This window comes from Acartia tonsa, chromosome 13, assembly GCF_053477335.1.
Source record: "Acartia tonsa isolate MP-2025a chromosome 13, ASM5347733v1, whole genome shotgun sequence".
Taxonomy (NCBI): Eukaryota; Metazoa; Arthropoda; class Copepoda; order Calanoida; family Acartiidae; genus Acartia; species Acartia tonsa.
This window is the reverse complement of record NC_137272.1, coordinates 17,150,736-17,156,380: the sequence shown is the minus strand read 5'-3', so window position 1 is coordinate 17,156,380 and position 5,645 is coordinate 17,150,736.

The window sequence follows — 5,645 nt, the reverse complement described above, 5'->3', positions numbered from 1 at the left end:
CTAAGTGTTGAAATACTTGAATCTTTGATACTTAAGCCAGAACTTATTAAGAATCAAGCATGGAGTAACTTTTCATTTATAAGCTATCAAAATACTATTTGTAAAGGACCATTTTGAACTGCCTTATTAAATGAAAACTTAGGAGCAAATCCTATAGAACACGGGAAACGCTGTTAGTTGGGATACATATTGTCTTTGGAGCCATGTTTCTGAAACAATATGCCGAAAGCAGTTAGTACTCTTGAGTCGTAGTAAAGGGCCAAAAGATTATTACAAACTTGTAGCATTTATACACAAGTTAAACTGTACTAATACTTTGGTGCCGTTAGAACCGATTTTCTGAGATTTGCACTTACTTATACATGCCTAGGACTTATATTCTTAATGCAATTCTGATTTATACGCGGATGTATCAAAATAAAACTATTGCCTCTAAAATTTTGAGTTAAACAAAATATTTCAAAGTCTCAAAGATATTCTCAACATCGATCGGTTGGAATGATATAAGTGTAGACAAATTGCTGTATGCAATCAGAGACCTCCTGAGACTCTGAGCAAAATATTCCACTTTTGGACTTAGCACCGTTTCTATTTCTTTTGTTACAGAGAGAATCTCGAATTTCTGGACTTATAGTAATTTTTATGAAATTGGGAACTTGGTTGGAAATTTACCAAAATTCGGACTTGTAATAATTACGATTTTTTCCAACTAGATTAACAAATTTCATTTTCCACACTTAAAAGAAAATTTTGTCTTAGAGTATTTTTGTCTTAGTCAAAATATTCCAATAGTGGACTTAGAGTGATTCTATTTCTTTTGACTTATAGGCAATCTCTAAAGTAGATTTGTGAATGAACTGTTAGGAAATTTCATCTCGGACAAAATATTCCACGTCTGGACTTAGAGTAATTCTATTTCTTTTGTCTCAAGAAAATTTCACTATTTTTGTACTTAGCATAATTTCATTGAAAGATTTTTGGACTTAGTCAAAATTCACTAATTTTGTACTTGGTATAATTTCAAAAAAAAAATCTTTTGACTTAGTCAAAATTTGCTAACTTTTTGTACTTAAGATAATTTTTGATTTTTTTTCCTGGGCCAAAATTTATTGATTTTGTACTTAGAATATTTTCATTAGAAACTTTTTGGACTTAGTCAAAATTTTCCAACTTTGGACTTAGAGTGATTCTATTTTATTTTGACTTAGAAAGTTTTTAATTCAATCTTAACTTAGAAAAATCTTTTGTTTGTATGTTCCTTACAAACACATACATAGATACAATAAACAGTTCACTCAACAATAAGTAGGACATGAAAACTAAATTTTTACTTGCTTTGCTAATGCTAAAATTTCTATTTCATGTGCCGCCAGAATTCAACAGACAACTTGAGAAGAGTTATAAACCATCAATCATTAGTGATAGTGAATATTAGTGATTTAAAAGTATAGTCAACAACCTAAGCCCTATATGTAATTTAAAAGCACACTTATAAGAGACAAAGTTCTAGTAACCAAACGCAGCAAAAGGTTGCAGCAGCCTATCTTGGGAGTCTTGGGACGTCTCTAAAAGAAGTAGCAAGTAATATTGGAAGTACTCTACTGTCTTTATAAAACATCCGGATTAAAACAAAGAAAGAATATTTTCTTTTATACCATTGAGAAAATTTAATTTTACTTAGGATTATTAGTATAAAATCTATAACCAAGTAAAATAAAGTGTGTACATATAGTTCATAGTCTTTATAATCTAAAATTGTTACCTTTTTAGAAAAAAAAAGTGCACTAATTCAGCTAATTTGATTTTCAATAATATTTGACCAAGCAATAACACCAACCTTGTAGTCTACTTTAAAGAGTTTGATTGACAACTTCCAGCGTATAGATTGATCACCTTGCGTAGGATATCACACTTCAGTAAGACACATAGAATATTGTGTTCTCACTAATTAAGTAGAGCACATCCGGTCTATAATAACCTTGAAAACAGACTGATTATATTCATATATATAGGATAATCTAAATTGAGTCTCAATAATATAGTTATAAGGATTGAAATCACAAGTGAAGCCCCGTAATAATTCGCGAATAATACTTAGTAGGATTGGTAGGCATACCCTAATACAACTATAAGTATTGGGTGCGAGATCTTTGATATTCAGGCAAAACAGTTGCAATACTATTAGAATATAGACGATCCTTTGGGAGTGAACCTTAGTAAGTTATATTCATAAAGCCTTACAGGAATAAGCAGATTGTAAGCTACATATCCTTAGAGTGAAGTAAGAATTCAACAAGGATTATAAATTGCTGTTTTTCTCAACAATAACATTTGCTAGGAAAAGTCGACGCCTAAGCAAATAACAGTTAATTTGTGATAGTATATTAGCATACCCAAATTAACTTCGCTGCAAACTTTAACATTCTATCTAACCTTATAGCTAATTTGTATAGCTAACTAACCCACATTAGCTTTGTAAGCAAATATAGAATAAACCTGAGTAAAAGTGTTTCTACAGTTGAGCTTAATTAAGGATAAGAGTGCATTAGCGCACACTCCAGAATAAGATTCCAAGCTCACACGCAAGCATTCACGACGTAGAAACAACTGTAGGTGAAGTAGACAATACATACTCATCTATATTTAACAATTTTAAAAGAAAAATTTGTTATTGTAAACAATTCCTGATTGTTTTAACGTTAAGCGCATTAGTCGGTTTCTTCTTGTACCTCTGCTATTTAAATCCTAAAATAGTACAACATCTCATAAGCTTCTTCAAAGAACTCATAGAAAGTTTAAAAGCTTTAAGCTAGCTGTAATGCCATTATTTAATAAAAGTAAGAAAGATGACAACGCTGAAAAGGCGAACACTCCACGTCGAGGACGCTCGACGACGCCTGGAAGAAGAACTCCGTCAGCTGATGCAGCTTCTGCAGGAGATGATACACGAAGGGAGGAACCAATGCCCAACCAGGAGGAACCAGAACAGAATGGTGAGAGAACCCAGACGCCAGAACCAGACAGGGAATCTGTAAGATCCATACCCATGCGAGAGGACTCACCAGACGCACTGATCAGAGACCGATATGTTAGAGCAACACTAGCAGATCCTCTGGGAAATTTCCTGTTCCCACAATTCCTGGATACAATAAGACTTTGTAACCCCAACCTACGTGTGGACTCAGAAATGATGAGGAACTTCTGTACCAACTACACACAGAGTATGAGGGAATACAAAGAGGAACAAAGACGTGAAGTTGAGTTAGAAGCCCAGCGTATTGTACAAGTGGAGAATGACAAACGCACTCAACGACACTTCAGTAACTTCACCAACCAAACTGGAATTAAACCACCAAGCAGCTATGCAAGTAAGAGCACCCTAAGCAACGATCAAAAGCTTAAGTTAGCCAATGGAACCTTCCCTCTCAAGCATTGCTTCAAAGGAGATGGTAAACCACCCTACATTACTGATTACCTATCAGAGATGAACACTGCTCAGGAGTTATGTAACCTCTCAAGATCAGAATTTGAAACCTTTATGCTTAGAACCACAACTGGCGAAGCATATACTACTATCCAGCAGAGTTTCAATCTTGGACTATCCATTGAAAGTGTCTACAATAGCTTACTGCTACAGTATGATATACTCATCAGCCCACAGGAAGCTCAAGCTAAGCTGATAGCCTTTAAGGGAACAAAAGCCATGTCATTCCCTAAGCTTGTCAGTACAATTCAGAATCTTGCCAGCAGAGCCGCTGTTCATTATACAGACAAGAAGGAAAGACAGAATGTATTCAACATAACTGCAGTGGAGGCACTTAAACGTAGCTTACCAACAAATAGCCGCAATATAGCATCTGAAAACCATCACAATCTCACACATGATCTTGGAAGATCCCCTACATATCATGAGTTGACCGCTTCCATGTATCCTAGAACTGAAGACCTAGATCTGGACCTACAGCAGAATGGTGTATCAGCCAGTTACAATGGAGATTTATCGCTTCATAAAAAGACGAACAACACCAACTACTCACATGACAGGGATACAAGAATGAACAGAGACAAACAACCTGCTAAAGTAGCCGCTACGTCAAGCTATTATAAAAGGCCAACAGTTAGAGAAGTTACTGCTAAACCAGCTTATCCTAAAACCTACAACAGAGAAAACAGGGATAATAGAGATAGGCAACCACAAAAGAACACTAAACAAGATTATCATATCTCCTATGGTACATCCAATAAGCGCTACTGCGGTGCATGTGGTCAAAACTCCCACAAAATATCCGATGGATGCAGACTACTGTGTGATGACCAAGGACGACAATATCAAACAGCACTAACATCCGGATACTGCCCAAGCTGTCACAAGAAGTATGGCAAAGACCTATACCACGCGCAACACCTATGCCCTGGACGACCAGCAATGATGGAACTGTACCATAGTGGCAAAGTAAGACCTGGTGGTGTGTTTAGACAGGCATATGAAGAATGGGTTGAGGCCAAAGCCAATGGACAATCCAAGGAGCGTGGCAGAACAGGTAGAGTTAACGCTATCACCGTTCGAATGGATCCAAATGACCCCAAGATTTTAGCGGTCGATAGTTCTGCAGCTATCATGGATGAAAATAGGAAAATGTACCTGAACTGTTCTGGCTGTATGTCAAATGGAAACTACGATGTATACATGACAGCTTTGTTTGACTCAGCAGCAGACAGAAATATCATGTCAACCAGCTATTTTGGTATGTTATTTGGAGTACAACAAAATGAGGTTAAGAACCATCTGGAAAAGAGTGACATGGTTCTTGTCAGCTATTCTGGACACAAAATCCCAGTAGCTGGAGAGATAACTCTCATGATTCGTCTCACACAATTCTCAGGCATCTATAGACCAGTACCATTTATGATTGTACCTGAGGAACACAAGAATGTCACACCTATGATCATTGGAATGAACGGCATTAGGGATCTCCAATTAGGGTTGACTTTCGTTGCGGATAACCACCCGCCGGCACCATATCTATACTCTATGTTCCATCCTGGGAGAGTACTAGATAGCCTGTTCTGTTCTGATTATGAGTTACAACTCTGCACAGGGACAATAGACAAAATTGACCCTAATGAAACTCAGACTATAGAAATGAACATCAACCATTTCTTCAACTTAGCTCCCGGAACAAAAGTCATTCTCAGCGATGACCACATTGCAAATGATAGAAATGGAGGAATTAAAATTCAACCTGGACAAACGCAACTGACTGTCAACAACCGAGGACAACTTAGTGGAAGAGCAATGATAACAAATGTCACTGAACATGCAATCACTAACACTGTTATCACCGGATACTTGGAACCAAGCAACCAATTTGTAGTCAAGGAGATCACCACAGACTTTGACTTTACGCAATCATTCCTACACAATGTATCTGTGACAACTGAGCTAGATGAGATTGTACAAGCCCTGGAGCGACACGCAGAAAAAGATACGGCTCCAGCCATCAATCAGATCTCACTAGACACCAGAAACCATCCAGTTCAACTCTTATAGCTACCAAAATACAGCGCCATCAATCTGGTAGAACGATCTTTTCCTTTAGCTGATGGATATATACCGAATCCTACAGCTATAAACAATGACACTC